We start from the raw sequence: 25,489 nt of genomic DNA, 5'->3' as shown, positions 1-25,489 counted from the left end.
ACTTTGGTATCTGTGAGAGGACTTCAAAAAAGTTTGTGGAGGGGTGGGTGTTTGGCCTAGCAGTTAAGATGCTGATTGGGATGCCCACATCCCAGTATTGGGGTGCCCAGGTTCAAATCTCAGCTCCTCCTCCAATTCCAACTTCCTTTTAAGGTACACCCTTGGAGGCAGCAGGTGAAGGCTCAAGTTGTTGGGTCCCTGCCACTCATATGGGAGACCTGAATTGAGTTTTGAGTTTCTAGCTCTCAGCTTTGAGCTGGCCCAGTCCCAGGCTGTTGAGGGTATCTGGGGAGTGAATCAGTAGATGAGTGCACTCGCTCTCTGGCTCTCTCTCTCTGTTTCTCTCCCTTTCCCTTTTTCTCCCTCCCCTACCTCTCAAATAAATGAATAATGATGTTTTTAAATTTGTAGGAAAATGGAATTAAAAGATAACATGCATTTTCTGTGAATGTGTTGAAGAGCCCCTGTAAGACTCTCAGGACCACAAATTCCTTTATGCATTTACCTAATGCAGGAAAGGAAGCCCTCCCAGAGTGCTGCTGGTCTTCTGGCTTGGGCTGTTAGATTCCCCAGGCCCTGCCTCCTGCTGGTGGGGCTCCAAGACTTGATGCCAGATGAGCTGAGTTTCTAGCGGAGGGGCTAGTTCTTGTTCTGAGGTTTGAACTATAAATGGATTCTGCTGTTTCCTGTCCCCAGGTGAACTCAGTGGGCCTGCAGCTGGCAATGGGAACCCAGAGATAATGGCTTCTCTGCTGGAACCTGCCTACCTCTGACCCAGAGATGGCACTGGTATAGGCTGACCAAACAGGAAATTCCAAACCCTCTTCCTGCAACTCTAAGCAGCTTAAGAATGGAGTTGGAATACCTCCCCATGAAGAGAGCCCAGTCTTATGTAACTTTATAGACTGCCTTTTTGAGGAAAAAAACAAACTGTTCCTCAGCTAGCGCTGGACTTCTGGAGACACATCCTGCATTCCTTCCTAGCTGCTCAGCAACTCCTACTGGAAGCAGCTAAGAGGCCAGAATTGAAGGCTGGCCAGGGTAAGGGAGGAGACAGGAAGAAAAGGCTGGGGGAGGGGCGTCTGGTTCTGGCCGAAACATGCCGTTTGGTTCTCATGCCCGGGACCTGCATTAGAGGGAATGCAGTGCGGGTGGGATGGGAACTCTAGGAGAGGAGTTGCTTGTACCAAAAGCCAACCACTTTGCTAGGCATCCCACAGCCTAGCAAAGAGGACTAGTACTACGTGTGTAAGCACGTTCGCAGCTAGGGCCAGAGTTGTGGCATAGTGGGTTAAGCTGCCGTCTGCGAGCCCAGGATCCCATATGGGCACCTGTTGGATCCCCAGATGCTTCACTTCCAATCCAGCTCCCTACTAATGGCCTGGGAAAAGCAGCAGAAGATGGCTCAACTGTTTGGGTCGAGCCACCCACAGAGGAGTCCCAGATGAAGCTCCTGGCTCCTGGTTACAGTCTGCCTCAGCCCTGGCCATTGCAGCCTGCCATCTGGGGAGTAAACCAGCACATGGAAGATTCTCTCTCTCTCTCTAACTCTGACTTTCAAATAAATTAATTTTAAAAATGTTCACAGCTATAATGAACCAAATTGTGTTCTGTAGGAATACAGTTTTCCAATTAAGTTTGGTAAAATTAAGTCCTCCTTAGGACTTAATTAAGTCCTCCTTAGTTCAGTTATCGTTTTAGGCATCTACCATGTGCTAGACTTTAGGCTAAGTTGAGTGACTTCCAAGATGTAGGAGATAGTCTCTATCCTCAGTGTACAACCAAGAGGAAAAGAGAAATTATTTAAATAACTATACTTCTTTGCTTTTTTTAAAAAAAGTATTTGTTCATTTGAAAGGCAGAGTTAGAGAGAGAGAGAGAAGGAGAGATAGAGGTCTTCTATCTGCTGGTTCACTCCCCAAATGGTAGCAATGGCTGGAGCTGGGTTAGTCTGAAATCAGGAGCCAGGAGCGTCTTCCAGGTTTCCCACTTTGGTGCAAGGGCCCAGGCACTTGGATGATCTTTTGCTGCTTTCGCAGGCCATTTGCAGGGAGCTGGATCAGAAGTGGGGCAGCCAAGACTCAACCAGTGCTCATATGGGATGCCAACACCACAGGCGGCAGCTTTGCTCATTATACCACAGCACCAGCCCCTACTTCTTTGCCTTATAGCCCTTGGTGCTTTATGTAATTCTTGTATCTTAACTCTCCTCTATAAAAATGGTAGGAGGTTTATGTCTACCTGTGACTAATGTGCTAATTCAAGGAAAAAAAAATCCCCCCTCTTCAGGTATGACTGTTATTTTACAAAATTATTAGTGAAAGGAACAGGCATAAGTTTAAAGAGTATCTTCATCCTAATTGTTTTATTTCCCTAATTTTCCCAAGTTGATATAAAGCATTTCAAGACTTTGTCACATGAATCTTCCAAAATAACATTTAGCTTTCTCAGTGAAACCCAATTTGCCCCAGGACATGCCTGCGGCTTTTGCTTCTTCCCTGAAGTTAGACACTCAATAGGCATTCAGTAAGCACTTGTCCCAGTAGAGGTGTCTGTCCTCTTTCATGCTGTACGTGACTAGTCCCTCGTGTCTTCTGTGCTGATGTGGCCCATGAAGTTCAGGCTTTCAGGCTTCTGAGGACTCCAGAGGGCCCAAAAAAGTCCATCAACCTGTTTACTGCCAGAATTCTCAGAAATTACAAGAAAAAAAGAAGAAAATGTGTATCCATTTGTTTAATAAAAATGTTTAATTTTAAATAAAAATTGTACTTCATAATTTGCTTTATTAAAAAAAAAAGCAATGTCCTGTGTACAGTTTTATCTTAGCAACCATCACAACACAATATTTTCTTATGTTTTGTAGAGTACATCATTGCATGGATTGTGCCATAATTATTTAACTAATTCACTAATGAGGGAACATTTAGAATATTTTCTAATGTTTTTGCTTTTAATAGTGCCTCAACAAATACCCCTATGCATATAATTTTGTGTGATTTTTCAATATAATTTATTAATACATTTCATAGAAGTAGGCTGAAGAATATGCTTCTTTCAAATTTTGCTGCATATTACTTGACTGCCCTCTTGAACATTTCATTCACTCATTTGAGAATCTTTATCTACTCTATGCCAGACACTGTTGTCAGAACAAAACTAATCCCGAGCTGCTCAACACTGGACAGCCAATACACCAGAGAGGAGAGCTGATCCAGGAGTGCCGGTTACCAGGAAGAAAGCAGACTTTGTGGTCCTAGATATGCTCTTCCCCAATTTGCAAGCTAGCAGGATGACTTTTCAAGGAGAAAAGGTCATTGCGGGAGGTCAGGGCAGACAGTGGGTCAGCAGACTAGCCACAGTAACAAGACTGGTCCCAGGTAAGTCAGAAGATTACTAGTAGTTAGCTTGTGTTAGTTAAGATGGGGAAAGAGAAGGGAAGATGCTGTTATAGTAGCAGATAATGATATACAGAGTTCCAGCCCCATGGAGCTTGCTGTCTAGTGTTAGAAGCCAGGGAACAATTATAAAAAGCACACAACCATGGCACATAATGTAGGCTAGTAAGAGCCAAGGAATGTGTGATAGTTTAACTGAAAACCTGCAGTAATTAGGAATTAGCCACATAAATGGAGAAGCAGTGTTCAGTCAGTAGAATTGATGGTATAACTGCACGGCAAAAGGTGAGACTGAAGCGGCCGGCACCGTGGCTCAGTAGGCTAATCCTCCGCCGGCGCCCTGGGTTCTAGTCCCAGTTGCTCCTCTTCCAGTCCAGCTCTCTGCCGTGGCCCGGGAGGGCAGCGGAGGATGGCCCAAGTGCTTTGGTCCCTGCCCCCACATGGGAGACCGGGAGGAGGTACCCGGCTCCTGGCTTCGGATCAGCGCAGTGCCAGCCATAGCAGCCATTAGGGGAGTGAACCAACGGAAGGAAGACCTTTCTCTCTGTCTCTCTCACTGTCTATAACTCTCTCACTGTCTAACTCTGCCTGGCAAAAAACACTGAGACTGAAGAGGTGAGTGATGAAGGGCAGCGTATACCTTTAAGGAGTTTGGATTTTATGGAAGGCCTTGAGGGTTTTTTAAGCAAGAGAGTGATATAAATAGATCTCATTTTCAAAGGATAACTCTTTAGAGGGAGATCAGGTTAGAGCTGACATAGGAATTCAGCCAGCTGATCAGTACAGGTTAGTCTTAAGTAGCAGAAGGGATGGAGAGGTATGAGTAGAATAATAAGACAATTTTTTTATTTAGTAGGATAAATAAAGTTGAAGGATATATGGGTAACAGAAACCCAAAATTGGTGACTTGAATAAGGTAAAAGTTAATTTCTTTCTCAACAATCAAAGCAGAAATCCAGAGATAAACAGTCCTGGGCTGGTATGGCAGCTCCACAGTCATTAAAAGACCTGGGTAGGCCCCTTCCAGTTATTTGCTCTGCTGTCCCTCGGTCATCTTTATGGCTTACTGAATTGTTCACCATATCTACCATCCTAGTGCAGGATGGAGAATGAAGGATGCCTCCTGTTGGTCATAAAGAGATTACCCAGAAGTCCCACACAACACTCCCACCATAACTCAGTCAAATGACCTCCTGCAAGGGAGGTGGAAATGTAGCATTTTAGTTGGGCAGCATTGTACCCAGCTGAATATTTGGGTTCTGTTAGTTTGAAAGAGAAAAGAAGAATGAATTTTTTTTTTTTTTACTTGAAAAGTAGAGAGGCAGAGAAAGAGAGGCAGACAGGTCTATCCACTGAGTCATTCCCCAAATGGGGGTAAGAGCCAGGGCTGGGCCAGGCTGAAGCCAGAAGATGGAAACCCAGTCTGGGTCTGTCATGGAAGTGGCAGGGACCCAACTACTTGAGCCAGCACCTCTGCTTTCCAGAATGGGCGTTAGCAAGAAACTGCAATCAAGATCCGAGCCAGGACACAAACCCAGATACTCTGATACAGGATGGTGGCAACCAAGGGAGTCTTACCACTACACCAAATGTCTACTGTGGGGGAATGAATATTTGATTGGCAATTAACATATTCAGCCCTGGGAAAGTGTGAAACTAATTCAATTCATCTGAATTGTTTACAAAATAACATAGATTGCACAAAGATATACATATGTCAGTGTTTGAGAGAGATTTATTTGGCCACTGGGCAAAGATTTAGAATATTAAAATTTTGTTTTATTCTTGTCAAGAATGAACAAGTGTTAACTCCCCTGCTTAAATGTGAACGTAACTATATTGATTTGTATTAAATCACTACCACATGAAATTGCCATGTTTGAGATGTTCAGTATCTTGTCATTCATTAATATTTAAACTATGTAAAGACAGAATAATGGATTGCTGCTGTATATTAATCCCATACTAAGGCATTTGTTTATTGTACTCCACCAAGGATATTAGCAGTATATTATAAATGTGGAAAGAGTAAGGGCTTTGATATTAGTCAGATGAGAATTCCAAACACAAGTCCTTACTTTCTAGCTCTGTGATCTTGGATAGCATTAATTTCTGCAAGAACCTCAATTTGCTCAATTACAAAATAGGAGTGATAATATTTACTTGAGATGCTGGTTAAGTCCCTCATGATCCACATTTGCATGTCTAGTTTCTTTCTTTTTTTTTTTTTTTTTTTTGACAGGCAAAGTGGATAGTGAGAGAGAGAGAGAGAGAGAGACAGAGAGAAAGGTCTTCCTTTTTTGCCGTTGGTTCACCCTCCAATGGCCGCCGCCGGCGCATCGCGCTGATCCGAAGCCAGGAGCCAGGTGCTTCTCCTGGTCTCTCATGCAGGTGCAGGGCCCAAGCACTTGGGCCATCCTCCACTGCCTTCCCGGGCCATAGCAGAGAGCTGGCCTGGAAGAGGGGCAACCAGGATAGAATCCGGCGCCCCGACCGGGACTAGAACCTGGTGTGCCGGCGCCGCAAGGCAGAGGATTAGCCTGTTAAGCCACAGTGCCGGCCTCACAGTTTCTGACTCCTTTTTCCTGGCAGTGCAGACCCTGGGAGACAGTGGTGATGACTCAGCTGGGTCCCTGCCTTCCACATGGAGAGCTGAATTGAGTCCCCAGCTGCCAGCTTAGGCCCTGACTCTGGTCCAGCCACTGTGGGTATCTGGAGGATGAGCTGGCAAATGGGAGTTTTCTATCTAGTGTCTTTCTCCCTCTCTCTCTCTCCTTCTCAAATAATTAATTAACTAATTAATTACAATATTTGCTTTGCATGGTTACTGTGAAGATTCAAAATGTATTTATGAGGGGGCAGTGTTGTGGCACAGGGAGTTAAGCTGCCACTTGCAACACCAGCATCCCATATCAGAGCACCAGTTCAAGTCCCAGCTGCTCTGCTTCCTGTCCAGCTCCCTGCTAATGTGCCTAGGCAAACAGCAGATGATGTGGGTCCCTGCCACCTATTTGGGAAACCCAGATGGAATTCCTGGCTCCTTGTTTCAGCCTGGCTCAATTCTGGCTGTTGCAGGCATTTGGGCAGTGAACCAACAGGTGGAAAATCACTCGCTCGCTCGCTCTCTTTCTCCCTCTCCCCTTCAGTCTCTGTTGCTCTGCCTTTCAAATAAATTAATCTTTAAAAAAATACATTTATTACATATTTAATATGATGGATAGCATAGTAAATAATAAATAATAGCTCATATTATTATAAGTATTAGTCTTCAGCTGTGTCATTCATTTACTTCTAGCTCATGTTATATGGAGAGTTATAATCCCAAAGATTCACTAACCATTTGTACATCATTCTTAGGTTGCCCCATAGCAGTTTGATCCTATTTACAAAACCTGTGATAGTGTCTACATTGGCTGTAAAGCACTAAGTCTTTGCTTGAAATGGACTCATCCATCCGCATGCCTTTCATCCATACTTACTGTGTTCAAACCCATCTGTCTGGATAGTTTTCTTGTTATACACAACTAGACCACATACAGAACTGGAGAGCAGGGGGATTAGGGCCTGAGCCATTGCAAGTGTGGATTTGGATCCTGGGAGCAGGGAGGCGGGGAGGATGCCTTGTAAAGGCATGGAATAGTATCGTTCAGCAGAAATAGAAAGATAAAGATGGTTTATGGTTCCGTCTACACCCCAGAATGATAATGCAATAAACCAAATTCCACAGATGCTTTTGAAGTGCTTTATGTGAGGGAAATTAGCCAGCCTGTCAGCTCCAGTACAAATAACCTCAGGGTTCCTCCTTCACATTCCTCACTGGCTCCTCAGAGGGGCTACCTCTGAAATACCTGCATCAGCCCTGTGGGAAGAAGGCGCATCTTTAGGCAGGCCCAAGAAGGCCAGACTTTGAGATTACAGAACTTGAATAAAGAGGTCTTTTAAGAGCTAGAATAAGGGTCAGCAAAGGATGCTCCACAAAACTGAGAATGACTTGTACATTTTTAAAGGATTGAGGGAAAAAGTGTATTATACATTTTTAAATTGCTAAGAGTACATTTCAAATGTTTCCACCACAAAAAAAGTGATGATATGTTCATTAGCTTGATTTAATCGTTCCACATTGTGGGTGTTGATCATTACTTTGTATTCCATGTATACAAATAATTACCAGCTATAAATTATACAACTAATTATTGATTTGTAATTATTAATAAGTTATTAACTAACAACAAAGTTTAAAATGCAAAGGCTATGTGGCAGAATTATGTGTCCCACGAAGCCAAAATAGTACAATCTGGCCCTTTATGGGAAGAGTTTGCTGATCGCTCAAATAGAGGCCCCTTCTCTGAAAGGTGGTCAGGCTCCCCAGAGCCAACAGGAAGCTTAAGCATCTCTTGACTCCCAAGGTAGGCATTGGCAAAGACAAGATGTCAACACGAGTAAAGAACAGATTTCGACTTCTCCTCTTCGCGTTCTGGAGGCCTAGGCGAACCGCATCCTGAGGGACTGCTGGGCTGGAAAGAGTGAAGGTTGTGTTGGGTTTGGAATACAGTCTTGCCTTTGTTCTAACTGAGCAGTGGAATGAATCCCTTCATTAACGTTGCTTTCTCAGGCCTTTTAGGCCAACCCCAGTAAATCTTGCTGCTGAATGAGCTATCTGGGATACAAGCCTCAGACAAGTGTCCTGGGCCCTCAAATAGGGGTGGATTTGGTTTGTAACTCCCAAATCTAGCAGTGGGGAAAGTGAAGGTGTTTCATCTGGCTTGCATGTTTCTACTTTTTCTATTATTACACTTTAGAGGAAATTAATACATTATATCTAGGTAAGCAGATTCCTCACTGTTTCACCTGCTCCTCAAAACAAAAGTGTGAACCGGAGGGCACAGCAGCTCTGAGCATGGACCAGGCCCACTTCCCAACAGGCCTCTGTGACCCAGAAGGCCAGGATCTCCACCTAGATGTGTGAGTGATAGGTATATTTCTGAAAAATTTTAGATCAAACACTTGACAGCATTTGCATTTCCTATTACTTTTTTTCCCAAAAAACATTTTTCCTTGCCATACCATCAGGGACTTAATACAATTAGTCCGTTTCCAGATGGTGAACCTAAAGCTTTGAGAAGACAGGTACCCTGCCCCAGATGACCCAGCAAGTTAGAGAAAAAGCCAAGAATGATAGCAGTGTTCCCATCCTCGGGCATCCTGCCACTATCGTAGGCACGGGCAGCTTCCAGATAGGGCTGAGATCAAACTCCCTTATCACTAGTGATCAAATTTAGTTGTTTCTGAGGCTGCATTGTTCTGATGACCAAGTGAACAAGCCTTGTATGATGGAGGAAAAAAAACATATTGACTAATGGTTTACCAGCCTGCCTTCCTGCCAGCATCCCAGCTCCTAAAGGTATCGGTATGTTGTGTCACCGAGGATGGTTGTGAGTCAGCCACAGGCAGGAGGATGATGGAGTCATTACTATGTGAGCTTGGCTGCTTTTTTTCCACTTGAGCATTCCTACCTGGTGTGTGGTGCATTTCTGTCATTCCACAATAGTCTGCCAGCACGTGGCACCCAGCACGCCATCTACATCTATTTACATCAGCTGTCTGGCTGTCAGCCTCCTCTTAGCTGCTGTCTGCGTGCTGGGGCAAGTGGAAACCTGTGCCAGGGTCGGCCTTGCAGAGGCAAAGTGGGACACCCAGAGGGCTCCAGACACTGCAGTCCGAGTCAGGTCCTAGAACCTTCGTTTATCCCTTGGGGACTAAGGAGACTTTGAGGAAAGATTATCTGGGCACTGGCTGCCAGCCAGATGAGGCTTGCTTCTTGGTGTTTCTATCCTGTTGTGTCTAGGAAGGAAGCTCTGGTGACACAAATTTTCAAGGAATCTGATATACCTGCTAATAACCAGGAAATCATTTGAGAACTGGCCTAACCTCTGCTTTGTCTTAAATATTCCATAAAGCCTTCTCAAGAAGACTTTCTGTCAGCAGATGTCAGAACATCACAATGTCAACACTTGCTACACTAATCTTGAACTGGTGACTGACAAGCTGAGCTGGTTAGCTGAGTGGCAGTTTTTCCTTGTTTTTATTTAGATCATTTCCAGTGCAGCTAATTTGTGTATGTTGTGCATATCCTGTACAAAACAACATATTAGGTCTTTCATCCGAAGCCTACCTGGCTCAAAAAAAAAAAAAAAAAGAACAAGGCCTACCTGGCTTAGGAGAATGCTGTGGGCAACAGCTTTCGATTTGAGATCCAGCTGATCCTAGAGATTTGGAACTGGACAACTGAACATTGGGGCGCTCTGTTTCCCTTTCCCCTTCCCAGTCTCTGTTAATGCAGCACTGTTTTCAACAAGGCTTGCTTCCTCCAGAATCCAACTTAGCAACCTGGAGAAGCCTGAGGCCACTCCTATAGCAGGAAGCTGCCCTACATTTGGGCAGTAACCAGTAGAACTTGATACTGACGCCAGAGTGTAAAAATAAACACCTCCTACAGTTCTGTCTTAATCCATTGGCATCAGAGTTGCTATTATTAACCCGTAGGCCTCACAGGCAGCTGTGATGGGCAGACAACAGCCTGGACAGACCTATCTTGCCATCTTGGGATCATATTGTTTCTTCCCTTCACCTACTGGGATCCGATCTGAGCCCCAGAAGAGGCACTGTCAGTCTAGGGGCATGCCCTACCACAGGCAATGCCAGAGTTGGATTAGTGTCTTTGGTTCGAAGAGCCTCAAGTCTCCAGGGTCCAGCCTACTGGGGTGTAATGGACACAAGATGATGGACTTAGTCCGAGTACAGGGGAGAGAGACAAGAATGACTGTCTTCCATTTCCTTTGGCTCTTCCAAAGAGATTTTTGCCTGCCAGTTCCCTGGACCTGCAGCCTATAGATTTATTGGGAAACTGAGAAAGGAGAGAGGAAAGGACTCTGCTGGCCATCTGCCAAAGATAGTCATAGTAGTGCTTATTACTGAGCACTTACCACAAGTCAGTACTTTACTCATGTATAACATCTTATTTAATTCTACATCAAGCCTTTGAGGTTCCTGATACTTGGAACTCAGGCCAGACTCCAGCCACCACTTTTTAAATTTTTTTTTTTTTTAATTTTTTGACAGGCAGAGTGGACAGTGAGAGAGAGACAGAGAGAAAGGTCTTCCTTTTGCCGTTGGTTCACCCTCCAATGGCCGCCGCGGTAGCGCGCTGCGGCCGGCGCACTGCGCTGATCCGATGGCAGGAGCCAGGTGTTTATCCTGGTCTCCCATGGGGTGCAGGGCCCAAGGACTTGGGCCATCCTCCACTGCACTCCCTGGCCACAGCAGAGAGCTGGCCTGGAAGAGGGGCAACCGGGACAGGATCGGTGCCCCGACCGGGACTAGAACCCGGTGTGCCGGCACCGCAAGGCGGAGGATTAGCCTAGTGAGCCGCGGCGCCGGCACACTTTTTAAATTTTTTGTTTGAGTAAACAGAAACAAAAAATTACTAATACTTTAGTGTTATATCTTAAAAACAAACCCAGTTAATAATGTACAGAAATGGTCTTTGCTGCCACCTGCTAGTGAGGCCTACCCAGTACTCTTACCAAGCACCTTGTGCTGGACTCCAGAGACTGTCTCTAAATTCTGCTGGAAGACAAGACTTTGATTGTGAGTCAGGAGTTTCAGGGACAGTGACCCCTCTGCTGAGAACTCGGCCGACTAGAACCTGGTTTCCCAGGGGAACAAGGCGGTGATGGCTTCTGGCAGTCATGCTGAAGACAGGGTATACTTAAATGAAGAGGTCCTTGAAGGGCAGCTAGCTTCCCTCTCCTTTTATCTCCTGACTCTGGTCCCACAACTGGCTTGTGTAATCCAATCTAGATTCTTCTCATAGCCTACTTCACCGTGCATATGTGCCCTTTTATTTACAGTTTTGGACAAACTGATTGGATAGCAGCTTACCAGCTTGCGTGCTTCATTCCGTGAGGCGAGGGAGCAGGGACTGGGAAGAAGCAGAGAACCCTCTGGCCTTGCTTCCTGGAGACCAGGAGCCAAAAGGAACAACCAAGCAATAAGCAAGGGGCCGGCCACACTGAACAATAGAGGAGCAGCACGGGGGGCTTTTTTCCAGCTAACTTGCTCCTGCCAATACACTTCAGAGCTGTGCTCCAAACGCAGCAGGCCTTGCTGGGACTTTCCGGCATCCACCCTGGTACACTGTCTCTAGTCTTGCTGGTTCTGCTCCTTGCTGCTCACCCACACCTAGCACTGAGAGGCTTTGTCCGGGGGCCTCATTTACTGCCACATTCTCCATGCCCTCCTCTGAAGACCTCAGTCTGTCAAGGTGGGAACTAAAGCTTTCCTAATTCACTACAGTCCTCTTCTCTCCCACTAATCCACAGCCTCAAAATAAATAGGATTTACATCCAGCAAATTCCCAGTCTCTAGAGATTTATAACTGGAGCAGTTGGAAGCCAGGCACCTGGGAGTGTAGGTGTGAGTATGATTTTTTGTATTCCTATTGGAGCGCACAAGGGTTCCTGCATACAGAACACTGGGCTTTGGATTTAAATGTGGCTTCGTTTCTAAGTAGAACTGAAAGGGACCTTAAGAGGTCATCTGATTGATCCCAATGCCACTAAACAAGCACTGAAAGTTGAGCTGAGAAGGGACTCAAATGGTTAGCTTAATGGTGAAAGGCATGCACTTGCCAGCGGCATAACCAGAGAATTTTTTTTTTCTAGAGATAATCCTTTTTTTCTAGAGACCCTGGGACCAAGATAGGTTTGTTATTATCAACTTTTTAAGCTCAATGAGAGTTGGTACCTTCTAGCGTATTTTCCTGGGTGTGATTTCCCAGTGCTGTGGTTTCCATTCCATTTTACCTGTGACCATCAGAGGTAAAAAGCTTTGGAGCCTGTTGAGGGTTCCACCCGTGGATATTCTCTGTCAGTAATATTTTTTGAGGGTGCCCGTGTATTTCCATTTCATAAGGGAGGACACAGACTTGGGGAAAAGACAGCTCGCACACACCAAGGTGGTCCTAGGAAAGAATCCATTCTGCTTCAGAGCCAAGCCTCTTCTGGAGTGTTTGTGTTTGACTTTTGGGGTGGGCTTTTAGCTCACACAACATGTGTGAGAAGCTAGAAACAAAGCTAGTTCTGTGCTTCGAAAGAGGACTATATTAGGAAGGCCTAATAAGGAAGCAGCTGGTGTGTCTGGGACAGCTCTTCAGGCTAGGCCCCTCCAGCATGCTCCCAGCATGCTAGCTGGCCTCACTTGCAGTCCAAAATAGCATAATACCAGTTAGGGAGAGTGGCCTCTTCAGCTGGGAGCAGCTTCAGATCCAAAGGAAAGACAGATGACCTCCTGGGCGTGGCTGCTATTCCATTAGTGGAATCAGACTCCTGATGCCGTAGTCAGGTGCTCTCGAGCATCTAACAACTTATTTATTCTCTCTTTGCAACTCAGTCCCAGACACACTCAGAAATCACTGTTACCACCAAATTTTAAACCTCAAAATGCTTTCACATCTCTCACACATTTTGGAGAGAAATACATCTTACAGGAAACTCAGAGCCTCCATCTAAATCTCATGGCCTGTAAAGGAGTAGAGCCTTGGCAGGGAACGGAGTGTGTTACACAAGCGGACTCACCTGCATTCAGTTACAAAGTCTTATTTCTGTTCTGGGAAGTTAAATCCCCACTAGTGAAGTTAATCAGTATCATTTTGCAAACACCTTTGATCTGGGAGCCAAGAAGAAAGAAAAAGGGCTGGTTTCTATCAGTTAATTATTTATTTCACTCCCCATATCCCAGCCCCAACAAATCATGCTCAGTCCTGGCCTTTGCCTTTTGCGCAAAGGTTTTTCAGTTTCTTCCTCTAAGCCCTTAGATCCCCTAGAATTGCCTTCTCTGCTTCAACCAGGGTAGCTCTGTTTATATAGTAGGGCTGGGGATAAAATTAAAACGACTTCTGTAACCATTGTCTCACATCCTGAAACATCCTTCTTGTTCTCTGGCTCTCTCCAAAGACATATTGGCAGATTTTGGCAAAATTATGAGCCCCTAAAATTGGGGCTATTTCCCCTGAACATCCAGTGCATAGTACCTCATACATAGTAAGAGTGTAGTAGATGCTTGCTTGATTGATTGAATCAAGATGGTGTTAGAGCCTCCAGATACTTCTAGATCAGAGAAGAGAGTACAGTATACCATAATTTATTTTGGTTTCTTATGATTTGAACACTTCTAACCTTTGTTACTGGAATCAGTCTAAGGCAAAAATATGGCCCAAAGGAATTACCTAACATAGGTTATTGCTGGTGTAGCAGATGCCTGACTAGGTCAATTCAAACAAAAGTACTTCCTGTTGATTTTTAAAGAAGAGTGTCTTGAAGTAGAAGGTCAGCAGAAAGACTACGGGGAAAGACCTGAGATAGAGGTATACTAAGATCATAGTCTTGTCTTTTTTTAGTACTTCTTGCTTTTGCTAAAATTTACCCTTCTAGGAGCAGGCTGTAGGCCTAGAAAGTAAGATGACGTTAAGATAGATGCATCCCAGGCTGGCATTCTGATGTAGCAGATAAAGCCTCCACCTGCCATGCTGGCATCCTATATGGGCACTAGTTTGAGTCCTGCTGCTCCACTTCCAATCCTGCTCCCTGCTAATGGCCTGGGAAGGCAGTAGAAGATGGCCTAACTGCTGGGCCGCTGTACCCACATGGGAGACCCAGATGAATCTCCTGGCTCCTGGCTTTGGCCTGGTCCAGTTTTGGCCATTGTAGACATCTGGGTAGTGAACAAGCCGAATGGAAGACCTCTCTCTCTCTCTCTATCTCACCTTCTCTAACTCTGACTTTCAAATAAACAAATCTTTTTAAAGAGAGAAAGATACCCACATTGGGAGTACTTGTGTTAGATACCTGACTCAAGCTTCCTGCCACACAGACCCTGAGCAGTGATGAATCAGTATTGGGTCTCTGTCACCACCTGGGAGACCTGGACTGCATTACCAGCTCCCACCTATGCACAGACCAAGTCTCAGCCATCGTAGGTGTTTAGAGAGAGCTCTGTCTCTCTGCCTCTAAAATTAATTAATCATAAAATTATCTGCCTTGACAGTTTCCAAAACTACTTGATTGTCTTGATTGCAGGAAATGCAGATCTTTTTCTCTACTAAACTATGCTTGTAAAATCTGCAGCCTGTTACATGCACATGTCTGTATATCATTTTTCTTTCTGGTTTTTAGTTTGGCTGTATTTTTTTTTATTCTCTTTATTTATTTGAGAGGTAGTTACAGAGAAAAAGAGGGAGAGACAGAGAAAGGTCTTCCATCCACTGATTCACTCTCCAAATGGCCAGAGCTCGGCTGATCCAAAGCCAGGAGCCAGGAGCTTCCTCCAGGTCTCCCACGTGCATGCAAGGGCCCAAGCACTTGGGCCATCTTCCACTGCTTTCCCAGGCCATAGCAGAGAGCTGGATGGGAAGAGGAATGGCCAGGACTCGAACTGGCACCCATAGGGGATGCCTCTGCTGCAGGCAGAGGATTAGCCTACTACAACACAGCGTCAGCCCCTGTATTTTACTTTTAATAGTGTCTTTGTTAAATTTACAGTGTATTTAATTTTGTATAAAGCCAAATAACAGAAAAAAAGGTATATTAATGGAATAGCCTGCCAAATTCAAATAAAGTCTGAAAGTTTGGCTAATAGTAATGTCCTCAGTGTTAACGTCTTTGTTTTAACAAATATCTTCTTAAAGATTTATTTATTTATTTGAAAGAGTTACAGAGAGAGAGTGGGAGAGCACTCTTCCATCCACTAATTCACTCCCCCAAATGGCAGCAATGACCGGGGCTAGGCCAGACCAAAGCCAGAAGCCAGGAGTTTCATCCGGGTCTCCCATGTGGGTGCAGGGGCCCGAGTACTTGAGTCATCGTCCACTGCTTTCCCAGGTGCACCAGCTCTTTGTTTTTTGTATTGGAGGCTATCCTCAAAAATCTGGTAATCCTTGGCTACTGATGCATATTTAGAATGAGGCATTAAAAACCTGAGAATGTGGAGAGGAACAGGTGTATCCACTGGTGAACTTGTCTGGTGAGCGATTGTAGCACCTGGCTTTTTCATGGGAGAAACACCTAAGGTCTGTTTTATTTTATTTTATTTTTTTAGAGATTACTTTTTCAGTGGGGTAGTTCAGTTTTTGCAGAGGAGTAATCCAAAGCTAGGGATGGGTTAAGTAAGTTTGGCTGTTGGTATTCTCCAAAAGTAGGAAAAAACAGTCTAGGAATTCTCTGATGGCGATTTTCCATTTACTACCCCAGTTTTTAGATTGGCCCCTATCCTGCTTTCTTCTATTCCTTATTTCCTAGTGTCTAATGCAGTTCCACTTAAGACAGATAACTCAGCCCACATAATCAAGAAAAAATGTTAGGCCCAGCTAGAAGAAATGCTTTGATGATTTTAGAGGTGAGGCCCTCCCCAAGAGTGAACATTTAGAACATCAGGTTGCACAGATGCCTGACCTACCTAGCCAGCCAGCAGACTGCCCTCCTGACCCCAGCAGCTTCCCGCACACTACTGCTGTGATGTCGGTCTATTAGTGCCAGCCGCCTCAGGGGGAGGCGGGTTAATGCACATACCAGTATCTTTTGGTTAGGTTATTTTCTCTAGAAAGCTAATATTATTAATTCCTTCCTAACCCTTTTGGTTTTGTTTTGTTGTTGTTGTTGTTGTTGTTTTACAACAAGCTCTGGCAGGTTTTATTAAAGAAAAAATTGCATGATTCACTTTTCACTAGTCTGTTCTGGCATGCTTCTAATAATATCAGAATCACCTGGATCAATGATAGAGCGAGTGCATACTCTGTAGTATTTTCCACAAGCTGTGCCCAATTCAATATTTTATTTATTTATTTTTATTTTTTTGACAGGCAGAGTGGATAGTGTGAGAGAGAGAGAAAGGTCTTCCTTTTTGCCGTTGGTTCACCCTCCAATGGCCGCTGCGACCGGCGCATCGTGCCGATCCGAAGCCAGGAGCCAGGTGCTTCTCCTGGTCTCCCATGCGGGTGCAGGGCCCAAGGACTTGGGCCATCCTCCACTGCACTCCCTGGCCACAGCAGAGAGCTGGCCTGGAAGAGGGGCAACCGGGACAGAATCCGGTGCCCCAACCAGGACTAGAACCTGGTGTGCCGGCGCCACAAGGCGGAGGATTAGCCTGTTAAGCCACGGCGCCGGCCTTATTTATTTATTTATTTATTTATTTATTTATGACAGGCAGAGTGGACAGTGAGAGAGAAAGAGACAGAGAGAAAGGTCTTCCTTTTGCCGTTGGTTCACCCTCCAATGGCCGCCGCGGCCGGCGCGCTGCAGCCGGCACATCGCGCTGATCCGAAGGCAGGAGCCAGGTGCTTCTCCTGGTCTCCCATGCGGGTGCAGGGCCCAAGCACTTGGGCCATCCTCCACTGCACTCCCTGGCCACAGCAGAGAGCTGGCCTGGAAGAGGGGCAACCGGGACAGAATCCGGCGCCCTGACCGGGACTAGAACCCGGTGTGCCGGTGCCACTAGGCAGAGGATTAGCCTGTTGAGCCAATTCAATATTATTGCCACTGTAGTGATGGACACCAGTTTTGGCCAACATGGCATAATACAAAAATATGGGACACTTCACGAATTTGCATGTCATCCTTGTGCAGGGGCCATGCTAATCTTTTCTGTATCATTCCAATTTTAGTATATGTGCTGCCAAAGCGGGCACAGTTCCTAACTTTTTTGAAGTTTATTTACTAATCTACTTTCCCATCTATCACTTCTGGAATATTATCTGCCATTATATGTGTCATCATAAGTGTGTTAAATCTCATTCTATCCTCTCTTAATTTCTCTTTCATTTTTTTTGTCTGCTTATCTTTCTATATTGTGTTCTATATAATTCCTCAACTCTATCTTCCAATTCACTAATTCTCACTTCAACTTTATGTAATCCACTGTTAAAACTCATCTGTTGAGTTTTCATTTTAATAATTGTTTCTAATTTTAAAGCTCCATTTGATCATTTGATTCTATAACAGATCTTCATGGTCATTTCTAATAGTCTCTTGGAACTTGCATATCTTTGAGATTTTATCCTTAAATTTTTTTAAGATTTATTTTATTTATTTGAAAGTCAGAATTACACAGAGAGAGAAGAGGCAGAGGGAAAGAGAGAGAGAGAGAGAGAGGGAGGGAGGTCTTCCATCCGTTGGTTCACTCCCCAGATGGCTGCAACTGCCGGAGCTGCGCTAATCTGAAGCCAGGAGCCAGGCGCTTCTTTCGGGTCTCCCACACGGGTGCAGGGGCCCAAGGACTTGGGCCATTTTCCACTGCTTTCCCAGGCCATAGCAGAGAGCTGGATCGGAAGAGGAGCAGCCGGGACTAAAACTGGCACCCATTTCGGATGCCGGCACTTCAGGCCAGGGCGTTAACCCGCTGCACCACAGCGCCGGCCCCTATCCTTAATTTTTTTTTAAAATTTATTTTATTTATTTGAAAGAGTTTCAGAGAGAGGTAGAGACAGACAGAGAGGTCTTCCATCCACTGGTTCACTCCCCAGATGGCCGCAACGACTGGAGCTGTGCCAATCCAAAGCCAGGAGCCAGGAGCTTCTTTCAGGTCTCCCACGTGGGTGCAGGGACCCAAGGACATCTTCCCATGCTTTCCCAGGCCATAACAGAGAGCTGGATCAGAAGAAGAGCAGCCGGGACTAGAACCAGTGCCTATATGGGATGCCAGCGCTTCAGGCCAGGGCTTTAACCCATTGCGCCATAGTGCCGGCCCCAGAGATTTTATCCTTTATTTAAAACATTTCACACATAGATGATCTGCATTCTGTATTTGTCATTTTTGATTTGTGAAGTCCTTGCTATATGAATATATTGTTTTCTGTTATTCACTCATTATGTTTTTATCCTCCATTTTTTAAAAATTAATTAATTTGAATAACACAGAGAAAGAGACAGATCGGACTGGGCTGAAGCTGGGAGCTGGGAGCTCAATCCAGGTCTTCCACATGGGTAGCAGGAACCCAATTATTTGAGCCAGCACCGCTGCTTCCCAGGGTCAACATTATCAGGAAGCTGGGGTCAGAAGCCAGATAACTAACCACGTACGCCAGCATGGGACATTTATGTCCCAGCCAGAGTCTTAACACCCACCCCCTCGTGTGTACTTGTAGTGGTTGGTTGTGAGTTAATTTGGGCATGCTCTGTAATTTTGAGAATCCTTTTGACTTAACTTTGGAGATACTTTTCTCCAGAGAAGATTTGTATCTGCTTCTGTCAAAGCTGTAAGACACCATCGACCTTGGATTGCTTGAGCTTTCTTCAGTGTTCCCAGCTTAATTCAGAAATCAAAGGTTTAGCTCTATTACTTTTTCACTGATCCAAGACTTCTCATTTTGACTGCATTGATGCTTTGGGAGTTGACTGACAAGAAACTCTGATGCTCCCTCATGCTTACTTCACAGTTATTTTTTCCCCTTCCAGGAATCAGCCTTGGCAATTTCTCCTATTTACTGTTTGCCTTGATGTGCTTTTAAAAGTATACATTATGAGGGACCGGCGCTATGGCACAGCCAGTTAAAGCCCCAGCCTGCAGCGCCAGCATCCCATATAGGTGGCGGTTTGAGTCTTGGCTGTTCCACTTCCTATCCAGCTCCCTGCTAATGTGCCTGGGAAAGCAGCAGAAGATGGCCCAAATGCTTGGGTCTCAGCATCTGTATGGGAGACCCAGCAGAAGCTCCTGGTTCCTGGCTTCAGATAGGCTCAACTTCAGCCATTGCGGCCATTTGGGGAGTGAACCAGCAGATGGAAGACCTCTCTCTCTCTCTACCTCTCTCTCTGGAACTCTGTCTTTCAAATAAATAAATTTTTTAAAAGAAAAAAAAAATGATGGGATGGTTGCGGGTGAGAGGGAGGTTATGGGGGGGAAAAGCCACTATAATCCAAAAATTGTACTTTGGAAATTTATATTTATTAAATAAAAGTTGAAAAAGAAAAAAATTGTATGTTATTGGGCTGGTGTTGTAGTATAGTGGATTAAGCCGCTGCCTGTGATGCCAACATCCCATATGCGCACTGGTTCGAGTCCCAGCTGCTCCACTTCTGATCTAGCTCCCTGCTAATGTGCCTGGGAAATCAGTGGAAGATGGCCCAAGTCTTTTTTCTTTTCTCTTTTTTGGACAGGCAGAGTTAGACAGTGAGAGAGAGAGAGACAGAGAGAAAGGTCTTCCTTTTCCGTTTGTTCACCCCCCCCAAATGGCCGCTACGGCTGGTGCGCTGCAGCCAGCGCGCTGCGCCGATCCAAAACCAGGAGCCAGGTGCTTCTCCTGGTCTCCCATGCGGGTGCAGAGCCCAAGCACTTGGGCCATCCTCCACTGCACTCCCGGGCCACAGCAGAGAGCTGGACTGGAAGAGGGGCAACCGGGACAGAATCCAGAGTCCCAACCTAGACTAGAACCCAGGGTGCCGGCACCATAGGTGGAGGATTAGTCAAGTGAGCCGTGGCGCCGGCCTGATGGCCCAAGTCTTTAGACCCCTGCACCGACATGGGAAATCTGGATGAAGTTCCTGGCTCCTAGCTTTGGGCTGGCCCACTCCTGGCGGTTGCAGCCATCTGGGGAGTGAAACAGTAGATGGAAGATCTCTCTGTCTGTCTGTCTGTCTGTCTCTCTCTCTCTCTCTCTCTTTGTGTGTGTGTGTAACTCTACCTTTCAAATAAATAAATCTTTGTAAAAAAAAAATGTTTTTAAATGTATGTTATATAGGATCCAGTTTTTTTGCAGTGGAAGGGATTCCATAAATATCTAGAGGAAGCAGAAGTCTCTGTATACAGTTTTATACCCTACTTTTCATTATTAGCTTAAAAGCCTTTTCTATGCCATCCCTTATAAATGTAAGTTTTATGGTTCCATTTTATTCCATTGCATAGTAGTGCACCATTTAGTTAATTATTTTTCTTTTTTTGTTGTTATTTTTGTTTTTTGAGATTGATATATTTATTTTGAAAGAGTTACAAACAAGGAGAGACACAGAGAGCCATTTAATATTCATAGATTTGCCCATGCTAGACATTTCACACAAGTGGAATGAAACAATATATAACCTGCTTGGACTTAGCAAATGTTGATTTTTTTCACTTAGTATATTGTCTTCAAAGTTCATCCCTGATGTAGCATATACCAATACTTCATTCCTTTTTATTGCTGAATAATATTCAATTATACAGATATACGATATTTATCACTTCTTTTATTGATGAACATTTTTACTATTCCCAATTTTGACTATTATTATGAATAATGATGCTTTGAACATTTATATACAAGCTTTTATGTGAACATGTTGTCATTTTTCTTGAAACATATGTACTTGGGAGCAGAACTGTTTGATTATACGGACCTCCAGACTGTTTTCCAGTGTGGTTGCACCATTATATAAAGCCCCCAACAACGGATAAGGGATCCACTTTCTCCACACAATCATCAACACTTATTATTGTCTGTTGTCTTTTTTGTTTTGTTTTAGCCACTGTAGTGGGGTCAAGTGGTATCTCATTTTAGTTATAATTTGTACTTTCCTAGTGACTAATAATGTTGATCATCTTACTATGTGTGTCTTCTTTGGGAGAATGTCTACTCAAGTCCTCTGCACATGATTAATTGAGTTGTCTTTTTTTATTTTTTTGAAAATATTGACTTTATTTATTTGAAAGAGTTCCAGAGAGAGGTAGAGACAGAGAGAGAGAGAGAGAGACAGAGGTCTTCCATCTGCTGGTTCACTCCCCAAATGGCCACAACGGCTGAAGTTGAGCCTATCCAAAGCCAGGAACCAGAAGCTTCTTCTGGGTAATCCCATAAGGGTGCAGGGTCTTCCACTGCCTTCCCAGGTACATAAGCTGGGAGCTGGATTGGAAGTGGAGCAGCCAGGACTCGAACTGGCACTATATGGGATGCCAGGCTAGGGCTTTAACCTGCTGCGCCACAGCGCCAGCCCCACTGAGTTGTCTTATTGCTAAATTTTTTATGTATTCTGGATAGAAGTTCCTTCTATCCAGACATAATGATTTGCAAACTTCCTCCAGTTCTGTGGGTTATCTTTGGATTATCTATTTTTGTTTGTTTACTTTAGTTTTAACCATCCTAGTGGGTGTGAAATAGTATCTCATTGAATTGGCTTTGATTTACATTACCCTAATGACTAACGTTGTTGAGCAACTTTTTGTGGCTTGAGGGCCATTTGTGTTAATCTCCTTTGGAGAAATGTCAGTTTAAGTTCTTTGCCCGTTTTTAAGTTGGGTTGTTAGTCTCTTTGTCATTGCTTTGTAGAGACACCCATTTTTAAACCAATTGGCTCTCACCCCTGGCCTTCTAGCCTCTCTTATAAAGGGTTCCTCCTCTTCTTTTAGTCTGTATATAGGCAAATAGTTTCAGAGCATCTTCTCCACCTCCAGGATATTCCCCTTTCTTACAACTTTTTGAATTCCCAAACATTAAGATTGGTTTTTTAACTTCAGTCCTTCCTGTTACCTTTTGGCTTCTACTGTTTTGAGAAAAGTTACACAAAAAGCACAGATTATATTTGAACATGAAAATTCCTATAGATGCTGAAACACGGGTGACCCATTGACAACCCATCGTACAACCGGATCTTCCAGAAGCCCCCCTTCATTCAGCTTCCACAGATTGGAAAGAGCCCAAGCAGACACACGTGCGCTTTAGAGCTGAGGGCGTGGCCTTTTCATTATCTTGATTGTATCCTTTGAAGCACAAACATTTTAAATTTTTATTTAGTCCAACTTATCTATTTTCTCTTTTGTCACTATATTTTTGGTATTGTGTTCAAGAATTTGTTGTCTAGTCCAAGGTTATGAAGAATCTATTCCTTTGTTGTCTAAGCTTCTTTTTCATAGATCCTTTTCCAATGAAAAACAGATCTCTCCGAGCCCACTCTCATTTACACCCAAGGAGATTTCTAGATTCCTCTTGTACGGTATGTGAGAGGGGTCGGTTCTACTTCGGCCACCACTGTGGACCCTCTGAAGAGCCAGAGAACTGAATGGGACGTGTGTTGGGACACGGGCCTGTAGCCACTTTGGCCCTAAGACTTGTGGGCTACAAGGTCCCTGCAGTGCAGTCTGTATTTTCGGGGACAGACCCATGTTCCCCAGGAGGCAGGCGCGTGCACACGCACACACGCACACAGAGGCTTTGGGTAGAATGACGACTGCTGATGGCAGCCACCCCTCAGGGCTCCAGGAGTCCCCTCCCAGGCTGACTGCTCCACCTCTAGGCTAGCCTGGAATCCCAGTGAGAGGAAGAAGCTGGAAAACACAGTCATTCAGAGGGAAAAGAGGAGGGAGAAGTTTCTGGCTGAGGTCTAAAAGGAGGGGCCTGAGAAAGGAAGGAAGGAAGGAAGGAAGCTTCCAGGCTCTGCCCAGACTCCTTCCCTGAGACTCAGAGAGGCGTAGGCCCAGCTCTCGTTGCCGGGAGATCGGGAGAGATCTCCATCCGCCGGCGCCGACTGCCCTCCGCGGCCGGCTCCTTTCTCTCCCCTCCCCCTTCGCCGGGCTACCGGGCCCACGGGGACTGCCGGGGAGCGGGGAGCGAGGCTGAGCGGCTGTACTGTGGGCATGCCCGCTCCTCTCCCTTCCCCCTTCCCTGGGCAGCAACGTCACCGCAGCACCAGCGGCCGCGGCAGCAGCCAGGAGACGGCGCTGGGATTGCGCAGCCTCCCTGCATTAGCAGCGATGCCATTGTATTAGCAGCAATCAGATCTTAGGAAGTCGGCCCAGGGCCCCCTGTGTGGGCCCGGGAACAGTGCCTCGGCAGGAACTGTCAAGGCAGAGCAAAAGCAGCAGAAGCCTGCGGTCCAGCTGAAGGCTCCTAACAGGTACGGCTCAGCGCAGCTGGGGGAGGGGCAGGGCAGAGCCGCCAGCACAAGCCATCGGCATTCGGGCCCTGGCTGCCAAGGACTGGCTTTGTCTTTCCAAAAGAGGGAGAGAGCGTGCGTGCGAGCGTTAGACAAGCTCATCCATGCATGCGTCTGGGCTGTGGTGCAGAGACCGGGAGAAGCAGAGTTGGAGCATCACTGTGCTGTTTTGTCGGAAGCAGGAGACTCCATCCTTCCTTTTTGGGCATTTCTAATGAAGCTGCTCTGAGCTGCTGTAGTCAGAGTGGAGGGGGTCAGATCTGGAAACAAAGACTTAATGGGAGGGGACTACAAACGCTGTAAGTTCATGATGGAGAAGATGCAGGCATCCATGCAGCTTTCAGGAGGGGCTGGGAAGCCGCTCCCTACACGCACACACGCACACACTCACACACCATGCCTTCTGGAGCTGTGAGAGCCACTAGGCTCCAAGAACGAATGTTGACCAAGATGTCCCACAGTAGGTTGGGGGCAGGGGACGGTCATTGCAATGTCTAGGGCACCTGACCTGTTATAACAAGCCTTCTTACTCATGGATTCCTAGCAGGAAGAGACCTGAGCATAAGCTAATAACTCCCAAATCCACCCTCTTGCCATCATACCTTCAGTCCTTCCCAAGGGAGGACCCAGGCAGGAAAAGACCTATTGGTCCTTCGGAGGCTGCTCATCAGGACCTCAAGTCAAGGTCAGCCTGCAGGAGCAGCAGCTGAGTCCCTTTGTCTCCCCCATCTCCCTTCAAGAGGCCAGAAAAGAGGGAGAGGGTTATTTGGCAAAAAAGACGCTGATGCCCAAAGACAGGAGAAACCTTTTTTGCTGGAGTTTCCCTGCCTTGAGTTCCCCTATTGCTGAAATAGGAGAGTTCCTTAAATCCCCATGCCTGTTGGCCCACCTTGTTGGAGGATTCAAAACATATGAAAATGGGAGACAGTAGATCCATGTTTTGAAATAGATGATTGAAGAATACCCTGGAAAGTTGTAGGAGAGTGTTAATTCCCAAAAGCCGTCTTGGAGTGGGAACTGCAGTTGGGAAAGAGGGTTTGGGGGCTGTCAAGAGGACAGGGAGATGAGGGCTGCCAAGCGGGGCAGGAGTGGGGCTAGCAGAGTGTTATCGGAGCATGGGAACAGACATAGAAAGGGACTGTAATAGAGAATAGAGAGGCCTGTAATACAGCCTGTTTGGGTGGAAGCTACAGTGTGGACTACCAGGAAAAGTAGGAAGCAGCTGCTCTGGGAGGCGGTAAATGCAAGGACTTTAGGAAGAAAGAGGGTGTGGCCCTGATCATTTTCTCTGGGAGGCAGTTGTAGTGGAAATAATTAAGAATTGGGCAGACCTGGGTTTGGATCGCATCTCAGCTCTGTTATCTCGAGCAAACTACTTATATCCTCTAAGCTTTGGTTTTCTCATCTGTAAAATGGGAGTGATTCTGCCTACTTGAAAGTGTTACGGTGGAATTCGAGATGTTACTTGTAAATCACCTGGCATGTTAGTGCCCAATAAATAATCACTAGTAAGTATTATTATTATTTATGATAAGTCAAGAGACACCCACTGGGGCACGCGCCGTGGCTCACTTGATTAATCCTCCGCCTTGCAGCGCTGGCATCCAATATGGGCACCAGGTTCTAGTCCCACTGCTCCTCTTCCAGTCCAGCTCTCTGCTGTGGCCCAGGAAGGCAGTGGAGGATGGCCCAAGTGCTTGGGCGCCTGCACCCACATGGGAGACCAGGAGGAAGCACCTGGCTCCTGGCTTCAGATCGATGCAGCGCCATGGCGGCCGTTTAGGGAATGAACCAACGGAAGGAAGACCTTTCTCTCTGTCTCTCTCTGTCTATAACTCTACCTGTCAAATAAATAAATTAAAAAAAAAAAAAAAAAAAAAAGGAGGCACCCACCGAGACTCCACCAGGAAGGGGCTCTCAGAAAGCTTCCCCTGATGCGGGCAGGCTAGAGTTTGTAACTTGATCTGGCTGAGCTTACCACTCCACTATATATCTGATAAGCATGGCTAGAGGGCTCATCCTCAGAGAGCCTCTTTTCCACTTCTTATTCCGGATCTTCTATTCCTTCCCCATCCTCATCTTCCAGATCTCTCCATTTAATTAGGGTGCAAAGAGAGTCTGGAATGATGTCTTCCACATCTGGGCTTT

The 25,489-nt window shown here is 45.6% G+C and overlaps 1 protein-coding gene and 1 non-coding gene across 5 annotated transcripts in view; one reads left to right on the top strand and one right to left on the bottom strand.

Moving 5' to 3' along the window:
• Positions 1–25,489, top strand: part of RUSC2 (RUN and SH3 domain containing 2) — a 72,410-nt gene that overhangs the window by 16,041 nt on the left and 30,880 nt on the right. Inside the window, exon 1 of one of the 4 annotated variants that reach the window (XM_062207998.1) lies at positions 22,682–23,302. The exons of the other annotated variants lie outside the window; for them this stretch is intronic. The gene's annotated coding sequence lies outside the window, so the exon portion shown is untranslated. Of the gene's footprint in view, positions 1–22,681; positions 23,303–25,489 lie in introns of those variants that run through there. 4 annotated transcript variants of the gene reach the window in all.
• Positions 17,027–17,133, bottom strand: LOC133772149 (U6 spliceosomal RNA). Its single transcript, XR_009867749.1, has one exon. It is a non-coding gene; the product is annotated as a U6 spliceosomal RNA (small nuclear RNA).

The sequence above is a fragment of the Lepus europaeus genome, chromosome 12, assembly GCF_033115175.1.
Source record: "Lepus europaeus isolate LE1 chromosome 12, mLepTim1.pri, whole genome shotgun sequence".
In the NCBI taxonomy this organism is placed as follows: domain Eukaryota; kingdom Metazoa; phylum Chordata; class Mammalia; order Lagomorpha; family Leporidae; genus Lepus; species Lepus europaeus.
The sequence above is the reverse complement of the archived record's forward strand: the minus strand, read 5'-3'. Positions and strand labels throughout refer to the sequence as shown.